The sequence below is a fragment of the Henckelia pumila genome, chromosome 4, assembly GCF_033568475.1.
Source record: "Henckelia pumila isolate YLH828 chromosome 4, ASM3356847v2, whole genome shotgun sequence".
Classification (NCBI taxonomy): Eukaryota; Viridiplantae; Streptophyta; class Magnoliopsida; order Lamiales; family Gesneriaceae; genus Henckelia; species Henckelia pumila.
In genome coordinates this window covers 145045782-145058052 of record NC_133123.1, presented here as the reverse complement: position 1 = coordinate 145058052, position 12271 = coordinate 145045782, and the positions used below count along the sequence as shown (strand labels likewise).

The following is a 12271-nucleotide window of genomic DNA, read 5'->3' as shown; positions in this document are numbered from 1 at the left end:
ATCCAAGCTTTGAAGATTTCCTTAGATAGAGTCCTACAAGAATATGTAACAACCTTTTAGTAGAAAATAAACTCTATCAATACATGGAAATCAAATCATGATAATATCAAATTATATTTTATCAAATAATCACATTATCACGATATTATTTAAACTTTGGCAAATATATCTTTAACATATACGAGATATACATGGAATATTTACCAAATAATCTATCTTGTCTAGAATCTTCTAATTTCCAATTAATTGGGGCCGAAATATACAAGGAATAAAATTCCTTTCAATTTGGTTGTGGTCTTTGGTTGAGGGCCGATCGGACCTTGGGTTGAGGCCGTGAGCAGGGGCTCCGAAGCATGCGCAGGAATGGTTTCCTTAGGAGGGGCTTTCGGATCCTGTTTCTGGCCAAGTGGTTCGGTGAGTGCTGGCCCTGGTTTGGTGGCTCGATAAGGTCCCCAAGAGTCCTAGGTAGGTGGAGAAACGGGCTGGAAGAATGTCTGGCCGATGCTTCGTGGCTGTGTTGGTTGTTGGACAGGGGATGGAAGCGGCTCTTGGCCGAGCCTAGGTCTGTGCGGCTCAAGACAGGGGTCTGGGCTTAGGAGATCCGGCAGGATTTTGGGATGGTCCTGTCGGCGCGGCTCTGGTCATGGGTGGCCGGAGCTGGTTAGCCGAGATGGAGGAGCTGGTTAGCTTAGAGGGTGAGATTCTCGGGGGAGGAAATGGCGTCAGGTGAGTGAAGATGGGCTTGGGCAAGTTGGGTTAGAGTCCGGGCCAAGTCTGGGCTGGTTGGTGTTCGGGCTGGGTCAAATTTATTTAGGTCTCACGATATGGAGTATAAGTTTAAGTGTTTCTAAATCGGGCCAGGTAATTAGTTTAAGAGCCCGATTGTATAATAGGCTTTAAAATGGATATTTAGAATCGTGCATTATATTTCATTGGGCTTAAGTTTTTTTAAATAATTGGGCCAGACTTAGTTTAAGGGTTTAAGTTAAGGGGCAGCAACTCGAACCAGCCAAGACATAATCACAGTCTGTAAATATATATTTAATAGACGTATATGTAATATTTTGATATAAATATTATCTTTATAAAAAGAAATTAAATATATATTTACAGACAATGTTTTTTTAGGGAAAATAATATTTTTAATTCACGATTCATGCATATGTTTCACGTTAAATTGATGACATGTGCAGAAAAATAATTTTGGGATAATTGATGTGATTTGTGACAAACACGGGACTGGAGGTCGGGATACCGGGCCCGATGACCTTTTCACTTACGATTATTAGCCTATGGATCCCCAAAAGTTGGGTGAAGTGGCATAGGGCGTTAGGGGTTACACCCCACAGGCCGCCACCACGTACGATGGATTTAGATTGATCAATCGAATTAGGTTACACTTCACTGATATGACCCACAATAAAGATTTTATGATTATGACATGCCATATTTATGTTACGTAATTATGATATGATTATATTACGATTTATTATTACGCATATGATTTTACGTTCATGCATGCATTAAAATCCTCAGGTTATTTTTATATGTGTCACGTGCTTGCATGTGGTTTTATTTAGTAGTACTTGTTATGTATATTATAGAGCATGCTGGGCCTCTAGGCTCACTAGATCTAAATGGTGCAGGTGAGTTTGATTCCGTAGCTGATGTGGTCCCGACTGGCGGCGAGGACCTCTGAGCATCCACTGCTAGTTGGCGTGCCCGTGACCATTGCAGTATTTATTTCCGCACTTTTATGAGATTATTCTGAGGATTGTATTGAACTATTTACAGTGCATGTTTGCTATTTTACCACTCACGTTATGATTTGACTATGTTTTAGTATTTTTAAACTATGTATTTCCGCATTTTGCGTTATCGTATTTCGCGCGCTTGCATATCCTTTAATTTAATTAGGCGTCTTAAAATTTGCTAGAGATCAACCAATTTATTATATATTATATCACATGAAATAAAATTATTTTTAGTAAAGACGCATATATGTATGGGCATATATGTGGTATTTAAATTTATATTTTTTAAAAAAAAAAAAAACTTCCCTCGAGTTTTCGGTCGTTTCAATATCTTGCTAGAAGGTTGACAGAAAATGTTATATCTGGTCGAGTATAATTTGCAAGGTATGACAATGCACCAATTGCACTAAGATATGGTACTTCAGGACCAATGATATTTTCTCCATCTTCAAGTGGACGAAAAGGATCTTTATTAGTGTCAAGTGATCGTACGACCATTGGTGATACTAATGGATGTGATTTGTCCATGTAAAAGCGTTTTAATATTTTCTCTGTGTATGAAGATTGATGAACAAATATTCCTTCTGATAAATGTTCGATTTGCAATCCGAGACAAAACTTTGTTTTTCCCAAATCTTTCATCTCAAATTCACTTTTTAAATAATTGGCAGTTTTAGTGAGCTCTTCGGGAGTTCCTATAAGATTTAGATCATCGACATATACTGCCACGATTGCAAAACCCTCATCCGTCTTTTTTGTAAAAACGCATGGGCAAATAGCATTATTTGTGGCAGTTTTAGTGAGCTCTTCGGGAGTTCCTATAAGATTTAGATCATCGACATATACTGTCACGATTGCAAAACCCTCATCCGTCTTTTTTGTAAAAAATTCATGGGCAAATAACATTATTTGTGTAACCTTCTTGTAGTAAATATTTGCTAAGGCGATTGTACCACATTCGCCCATATTGCTTTAATCCATATAACGATTTTTGAAATTTAATTGAGAACATGGTCTTGGGATTTGTATCACTTGATTCTGATGGTTTAAATCCTTCAGGGATTTTCATGTATATGTCGCTATCAAGTGAACCATATAAATATACAGTGACCACATCCATAAGTCGCATATCCAAATTTTCTGATACAACCAAACTAATCAAGAATCGAAAAGTGGTGGTATCCATCACAGGTGAATATGTTTCCTCGTAATCTATTTCAGGTCTTTGAGAAAAACCTTGGGCTACAAGTCTGGCTTTGTATCTTACAATTTTGCCATTTTCATTTCTTTTTCGTACAAACACCCATTTGTATCCGGGGATTACATTTTTGGGTGTTTGAACTACGGGTCCAAATACTTTACGTTTTTCTAGAGAATCTAATTCAGCTTGTATAGATTCCTTCCATTTTGGCCAATCATTTATTTGTTGACAATCTTTAACAGATTGTGGTTCGGGATCATCAATACATTGCATGATATCAAGAGCCATGTTAAGTGCGAACACATTATCGATGTTCGTATTTCTGCGATCCCATATTTTACGAGATATCAAATAATTTGTTGAAGTCTCAATATTTTCATGTGGTTGTGATTCTTCATGGATCACATTATCCACATCTGTTTAATTTTGATGTAAGGTTTCTTCTTCTGGAGTTTTCAAACCTTGTTTTTCTTGTACCTTTCTTTTTTTGGATACTGTATCCTTTGAACCAATCGGTCGGCCATGCTTCTGGCGTATTTTAGATTCATTTTCGGTTAAAGTATTATATGGTCCTGCAGGGACATACTACTAGAAAAATTGGATATGGTGACACTTATGTGATGACATTTTTTATAAAGTGTTGTCAAAACTATCTTTTAATGACAATTGAGAAAAAATATTAATTTGATAAAATATAAATCATAATAAACCATCTATAGTGACATTTTTATCATAATGCCATTAAATATTAACTTTTTATTATCTCAATCCCTCCATTTTTTTCACATTTCCCACCATCTTTTCAATTCCCTCCATATTTTTATTTTCACATATTACACAATATCAATATATATCAATCATTATTAATTATACAAACTTAAGTCTTAACAGATGAAAAAAAAAAAGAAAGAAAACCCAACCCTAAGCCCCTTTTCCGTCGCCTCTCAATCCCAGCCATCTCCTATCTTTGGTTTTCACGGCGGCAGAGATGCCATCTAAGAGGATTTGACGATATCTGTTACAGAAACCCAAGCCTTAAAGCTTTCGATTATGTCCTAGATCGCAAGAAAGATGCTCGAATTTAGACCCTGTTTCGCGACTAAAGCTGCGCATATTCTTCCTCGAGATTTCGTCCACTTTGTTAACTTTTTTGAGAAGGTATCTCCTTTTATCCTTGTTTCTCTTACGCGCATAGATTGAGTTGGGTCTATGTATTCGGTTCTTCATATTTTCTGGGTTTTAACATTCACTCTCTGTATTGGTCTGTATAATCGATCATATGGAAATGAAGGAGTACAGGGTGGTAACTAACAAAATTGATTTCAAAGTTTCAACGTTTATGAAGTTTGAATATATGGTTAGCTTGAACTTAAGCATATCTTGGTCTACCCCAACACACATATCTTGAATGAGGCGTGTGCCTTGAGCTTACAGGGTGCACATCGGTGCACCTCAATGGCCAAGGCACGAATGGAATGCACCTTGAATGAAAGGATTATGCACTTTTATGTTTTAAGTTCAATTTTTACTCCAAGATTCTTCCCTATATTCCATGATGTACTATGATCTATCTTTGGCCTAGAAAATTAAAGGTTCGAGAATTTTACTTCTCCTAGAAAATCTGTTGGTTTCGAGGAGTTTTCAGGGGTCAGATCTTTTAAAACGAGCCTATAGCTAGCTAAAAGTTGAAAAAATACAGGATCGATCCATTTCTTCTTGATGATCGAAGTCTCTCCGATGCTAACTAGTGCTCCGTTTCTTGATTTTTGTTTTATAAAATTAGCTAGATGGGAATTAATAGTGTTTATATATAACATGAGTGTTCCAATCTGAAAATGAAGCATCATTGTATATATTTCTCAAAATAACTAGCTAGCTGCTTTTAGTAAATTAGCTTATATCTTTAACATGCAAAAGACAATTATTTTGATTGTATATAAACTATAGATTAAATAATAGACCCTTATAAATTTATAATGTCGTCTTTGGTGTGATATTTAGTATATGCACTCTTGCTATTTCTTAAGCACCAATGGCAGTTTGGTTTCCTAATTGTGATAGCTAGATATATATAATAGTCTTTTATCTCTGCTTGAATTTTTCCTATTATTTGTAACCTTCATACATCTATATTTCGAAATAGCATTGATGAGTGTGCTTCACTGAAGGTGCACACTTCAATTCTTTCATGATCCTCTTCTCTAGAGCATATATATGTGAACCTTAGTATGTGTGTTTTCTTATTAATTATGGTTAGCATTCTTGTCTATAATTCATGCTAATGGGGATTCTTCGATTTTGTACATTGATGAGGATTACCGATATGCTTTGGTTGGACAGCCTAGCAGGAATGATCTTTGGGTATGATTCTGAAAATCTTGTTTGTTATATGTTGTTTTTGCTTTGTTTGGTTTGACGGAAATAATCTTTAATGGAATTATGAGATTTTTTACTCTTGATTAAGTGTAGTTTAGGTTAATATTTGATTCTGAAGAAATATTAATTTTCATGTGTGCTGAATTTTTATGCTTTTGAAATAAGTGTTCTAATGTTCTCTCTCAGACATTTTTATGAAACATTCTGTTTTTAAATACCTATTTAAAGAATGTTGTTTTGAGCTTATGGAGTAAGAAGAAATGCTGACGTATTTGGAATTCGGCATCCAATTCCGATGGAATTCCTTTTGTCGATTGTGCAGAACCTGAATCTAGGACAACATCTGATAAGGAATCTGAATTCTCCAAAGATTCTTCTGGTCTAAATCAAACATTGATTTGTGCTGACAATAGCCTATTGTTCCTTTTGTATTTCAATTCTTGTTTTCATAGAATCGTCAAAATTTTATCTATATTGCAAGTTCGAATGGTAATTTTTACTTATATGTTTCAGGATGAAGTTGTTGTAGCTGCAGATTTGAAGAAAAAGTTCGGTGTTCACAAGCGACTTGACGAACTTTGTAAGTTGTTGTTGTGTTACTGCTACGTCCAATGTCTTAGTTAGGTTTTCTTTTTGATCATCCATTTCCATACCTTCAAAATTGTGCCAGATATTTTGAAGTTGTAAATTTCTAGAACCAACGAATAATGCTTTGAATTTATTTAGAGGTATTAGTTTATTTCATTCATGTTATTATTGTGCAGCACCATCATTGGGATTTTGGAATGATTTGTATTAATATTTGCTATGTTTTAGGACAGATGTCATTGTGTGTTATGTTTGCTTCGGATCATAACTATTATGAGTTGATATATTGTTTATCAAGTGTTGATTAGTTTTTTCAGTGTGATTTTGGGGTGATCTGTATTAATATTTGCTATGTTTTAGGACAGATGTCATTGTGTGTTATGTTTTCTTCGATAAGAACTATGATGAGTTGATATATTGTTTATCAAGTGGTGATCAGTTTTTTCAGTTGCATGAGCCAGTCATGGGTATTGACATATGTGAAATTGGTTTTCTGCAGCATCTGTCGTGGAGTTGGACCAGCAAGAACAAACTTCTTTGCTAAAGCCATATGAAAATGATTCTAATGTTAATGATTGTTAGGAATTTCAGGTGTGACCGCACAAGCTGAGAGACTTGTTTCCCCCGTCAAGGGCTGCCCTCCTGAAGAATCGATTTGCATACACGATCTTAAAGCTCAAGAAAAAACCCTTCGTCAGGTATCGTGCGGTGGATTTCTGCTAGTGTCTTTGATGTTTAACAATTTTGGTATTCTTAAAGTTACTTCATATCCGAAATTTTTGAGTCTGCTGCTTGCAGGAAGATAAAGGGGGATACTGAGAAAATTCGACGTGAAAGAGAAGAGCTCGAGATGCACAAAAAAGAGGTTAATAATCTATTTCTTGAAAAATATGTTGATAGATGAATTCAGAAGAAAATGAACTTGCAAGTTTTTACCATCAAATGACCAGATAAGGCTATTAGCCATGAATCTCATAATTTATTATTATTATATCATTTAATTTTAAACATATATCAATTATATTTAGAGTTGATGGTTGATAAGAATTTTATTATGTGTGTTTTACATAAATGATGATTTGTTCGATCAGTTATTACTTATTATGCACTTTAGATTTTTATTTTTCAGTTTTACATATGCAAATATGTAAATTGTGTTTGCAGGTAACAAGAAAAGAATATTAAATGTTTATAAGGACGCAATGTTTGAAGATGCTTTACGAGATGGCTGAAGATATTATACGGATCAGTTAACTGATTTTTTTCGCTAGGTTACACTTTGTTGCTGTTGTACTAAAACTAAATGGATTTGGTGCATAGCCACTTATATATAAGAATTTTGTAAGTTAGACAAATATGAATGATGTATTGTATATTGGTTTCAATGAAAGTTTTTACTTATATTTTACGTTAATTTGCTATTGACGATACTTGTGGTTATTTCATGATATGACAATTTTATTGGTGTTTTGATCGATGGAACATCAAAACTAATATGTATAGACATTACAACAAATATGTTAATTAACCACACTAAAAAGACAACGGTTTTGTATCAAAACTATTGTCGTTTGGTCTTTAACAACGGTTTTTACAAAATCCGTTGTCATTGGCCATATTTTAATTAAAAACGACAACGGTCTTCAAAAAACCGTTGTCTTATATATGTCAAAGACAACGGTTTTTAAAAACCGTTGTCTATGAGCGGGTTTTTCATGACCTAAGACAATGGTTTTAATTAATCGTTGTCTATGTGCGTGCTTTTTGGAGTCTAAGACAACACTTTTTTGTAATCCGTTGTCGTTGTTATTTTATATTTATTTTTATTTTTAAAATTAAAAAATATACAGATTACATAATAACCTACTACTATATTCTTGAGGCTTATTAAGTGAAGGAACGAGAAAAAAAAAACCAATCCCTAGCCCCCAACCCGTCGCCTCCTTCAACCCAGCTCTTCTCCGGTGCCGATCGATCGCCGGAAACTGGTCGTCCGACATCCTTGCAGCTATCCCAAGCTTTAGCAAGTCCAATCGTGTCTTCAATCTCGAGTTTACAGCTTGGATCAAAAAAATTATATACAGTTGTTCTCTCTGGGTTGAGAGAAGAGGAGAATCTCTGATGGGGTTAGGCAACAGCGGAATGCGCTCCAACCTATCTCCTCGGCCAGCTCCGGCCAAATTCAGGCGACGTTCCCACACCCACGCCCTCTCTTCCTTTATCATATGTGGCGCCTCCTCTTCTCTATCGCCGGACGAGGTATGTGATGTATTATTACGCTATATGACTGATGTGTTTCATTTTTGTCTTGTGGTTGTGTCTGTTTCCTTTTTTGCCTTGTTTAACCCCAAAACTGTATGATTTTTGTGCGTCTTGATGTGAACGATACGAATATTGTCCATTTTTTCGATTGATTTATGTAACATAACACGAGGAGATGTTTTGAGGAATATTTCCTGTCAGCTGAATTTTCTTTTGGAATGTTTAGTTTGTTATTTTGTCTGTGGAGGAATTCGCTATCAATAGGGAATGACCTAATTTCTCCACAAGGAGATCAAGAGAACAATCTTTCCAAGAGATTTATGATTTTTAACATGGATTTTTATTTTATAGGATATTAGTCTACCCTTAGCCGATATAATTTTAATGGCTCTTTAACCATTCTTTTGTAGTGATTGCTCGATATGGACTGCTCAACAGAAGCTTGGATGTTTTTTGGCCTCTGAATTTCGGAGAGAAATCTTTGGAGCTCTGCTTGGCTTTCAAATGATATAGCTTAGCATCTAGCTTATTCGATTATAATATATAGAATAATGTACCGGGAGATGTCAAGGTAGCCATTTGTATTTTTCTCATCTGAAGCTTCCACATTTGAATACACATAGGAGCTGGTATGATCTAGTGTTTATCCATACTTTCACTATGGTTCTTTTTCCAGCTGTTCTTTAAAACCTTTCACCTGAATGAACCTCTTCATACTAAAGGACTTGTATAAAATTTGTCAAAATCAGATAAGTGATCTTAGTTATCTTTTTTCTTTTCTTCCTTTAAGTAATTGCAACGATATACTTGAGAAATTGCTTCAAACACCCTCCGGCTGATTGGAATGCTTCAAAGAGGAAGCTTTCAATAGAAGATAGATACTTGAAAAGACTAAAAAATGGTTGGTTGCTTGGGATGAGGAATTGCTTGCTGGAGGAATATAATAAGGTCGGTTTTATAATGAATCTTTTATGTCTGAATGTTGGTTCATTACTTACATGTATTTCATACATAGGATGAAAATCGATAAAATCCTTGGAGAGGTACACATATTGTTCTAAAGCTTGCTGAAAAAGCTCATTCACTTGTCGATAAAATTTCAGGTACATGGTTTAATTTCCAAACTAGCAACTAATATAGTTGAAAAACTATGCTTAGTTGAAGGTCTTATGATAGAGCAGGTGATTACAATATGCTCAATGGTTTCTTATATTTGAGCATCAAATTATAAATGATGTTTCGATGGTTCAAACGATGATAATTTTTCATAAGTTTTTTTTTCTAAATGTGCTTTATTTTTTTTGACATTGTATTATGTTGTAATCCATAGTTTCTGTATTTTTTTTCTTTTGTTAGGTTGGTCTTATGTCCATGATTGTACAGTACTGTGACATAAAGCACTTGAAAGAACAAGAGCGTCAAAGGCAGAGGGTTGAGAGTATACTTCATATATGATAGTAATGACATGTCTTTGTGGGCTTTCACCCCATGTATATGCTAAAACATGGAATTTTGTATTTATTTTTGTCAAGTTAGGTTCAAAATAAACTACAGGGACAATTGGTAACAGAGCAAGAAGTGATTTTTGTGTGTTTCGAACAATATTTTCGACAACCTTCGGATGAAATTTCCAATGTGCTCACAGGGAATTTTTATCTTTTTCTTGGAATAGTTGATTGTATAGATTTGCTAGAACCAAATGAAGGAACTTTTGTTCTACATTCATAAGTGACTAAGGTAAATAATGTTTAATATCTGTACATATGAGGTGTTTGAATATATAGTAATTTTGAATCTTAATATGAAATAAGGTAATACTAATATTATGTGAACTTACTGTTTGGATAATGTAATTTGGAGTGTGGATTTGTCATCATGTTTTTTCCTGTAAAACTGAGATATTTAATCCCTCTGAAACATATTTCAGTTGCTCGGCATAAAGGAAAAATGAAGCCTATTCATGTTGTTGATGTTCCTGGCCATTCACGGCTTCAACCCAAATTATATGAGTTCTTGCCTCAGGCAGCTAGTGTAGTATTTGTGGTGGATGCTGTCGATTTCTTGCCTAATATCCGTGCTGCTTCAGAGTATGTGACAGTTTTATTTGTTTGTGTACTCATGCATACAAAACCTCGTGGATGTGAACCACTTAAAAGTTTGAATCTTAATGTCTAAAGTTATTATTTGTTTCTGCTAAGGTACCTACATGAGATTTTGACCAAGACAACTGTTATCAAGAAAAAGACTCCATTACTATTTCTGTGCAACTAAGGTTGATAAAGTTACTGCCCACACGAAGGATTTCATTATAAAACAGCTAGTGAAGGAAATGTAAGATTATTTATTTTCCTCGAGGCTTTCAATCTCCAAAATATTATGTTACATTCAATTATGTATTTCTTGTATATGAGCCAGTTGGAGGAGAGAGGTGATGCATCATGTATATAGAGATATAAAATGAGTGATGAAGCCAAACTAGATATTTGACTATTAAAAGATTGGGAAATTCCTTCAGGATTTTTTATTAGTATAATTCAGTTTTTTCCTTATTTTTTCAGATTCCCTTATTGGTGGATTTGCTTGCTTGGAACCTTCTTCTCACGTCCGGCCATATTTTCAGGTTACAAAAAGATTTATTCGTATTCTATATTTACATGGATTATAGATTAAGACCCTAAAAGGGATTCTATCAATTCTATTTTAATAAAGAAAATTTACGAGTATCTTACATTTAAATTACATGGATTATTCAACATCACGTGTGGGCATAAAAAATTCAGTAGTTACTGTCATATGTTATAGCATTTAATTTAGTTTTAATTTTTAAAAATATCGTATTTCTCATATTGGGCCACTACCAGATTTAAATTCATCCCATGAGTGATCTAGGATAACTCAGTAATTTATAATTAAATGGGCAAGTTTCTGCTTTACAGGTCAGTGATGAAGAAGTTGAGGCAATCCTCCCAACTATAGCTTATGCCCTTGCCAAAATACATATGCATCAGGTACACAGTGGGTATGACATTTGATCAATATCATCTTTAATTCATAAGCTTTGAATTTTTTCCTCCTGCTATAAAACTCGTGACACATTGTTTTTTTTGTATGTTGTGAAATTTATTCCTTTTCTACCTTTAGATTTTGTTACACAACACGAGGTGGTTTTTATTACGTCGAGAAAGACATATTCAAAGTTAATCTCTTCAAACCTTTTCAACCTTTAGATTTTTTTGCATAGCACGTGGTGGTTTTTTGCTAATCTCTTCAAACCTTTTCAACCTTTAGATCTTGTTTTGAATTGTTGCAAGAAATAATGGTGGATAACTCGATCTATTGAAGGAATGTTTCAAGTTAATTTATATAAATTAGTTCATAACTCGATCTATGTATTTTTTAGTGTAGATTGATTTAGAATTAGAATATTGATTTGTAATATTGAAAAATTGTATATTAAATTTTATTTTAAAAATTTTAAATTTTGTTTTATTTATAATATTGAAAATTTATATATTAAAATTAATTTTTTTTTGTTTTTTATTTGAGCAACCACAACGGATAAAATCCGTTGTCTTTGTCATTTTAAAACTGTTGTAATTTTTGGTGTTGTTAAAAATTTGATATACGACAACGGATAAAAACCGTTGTCTTTTCAAGGAAACAACAACAGATAAAATTCGTTGTCTTTTGAAAGCTTGTCGTTGGTTATACTTTTGACAACACCCAAAAGTACAACGGTTTTGAGACCCATACGACAACGAATTTTATCCGTTGTCGTTTTCCGTTTTTGTTGTAGTGAGATTATATTTGTTATTGTAAAACTAATAAAAATACATTTCAAAATGTCTTTAAAAATAGCAAATAATGACACTTTTCAATGTTCTTATAAATTAAAACAAGTGACATTTATATGTCATAATAGTAAAGTTAACATGACATTTTAAATTAACTTCATAAATTACTTGTGGTGACAATTTTTATTGTCATTATAAATAAAGGTATAAGACAAACATAAGTGTCGGTAAAAATAACATTTCATGACATTTTCTATTGCCTTGAAATCTCTAATTTGTGACACTTGTAAAGTCAA

General features: G+C 33.9%; 2 long non-coding RNA genes across 2 annotated transcripts; both read left to right on the top strand.

Annotated features, from left to right (window-relative positions):
• The first annotated feature begins 4927 nt into the window (after nt 1-4927).
• On the top strand, nt 4928-7197 carry LOC140865942 (uncharacterized). The gene is made up of 4 exons (XR_012144765.1): nt 4928-5911; nt 6419-6617; nt 6718-6784; nt 7084-7197. It is a non-coding gene; the product is annotated as an uncharacterized lncRNA (long non-coding RNA).
• A 665-nt stretch (nt 7198-7862) lies between these two features.
• On the top strand, nt 7863-11422 carry LOC140867653 (uncharacterized). The gene is made up of 7 exons (XR_012145219.1): nt 7863-8178; nt 8592-9129; nt 9197-9284; nt 10109-10268; nt 10380-10512; nt 10740-10801; nt 11118-11422. It is a non-coding gene; the product is annotated as an uncharacterized lncRNA (long non-coding RNA).
• Nucleotides 11423-12271: the final 849 nt, after the last annotated feature.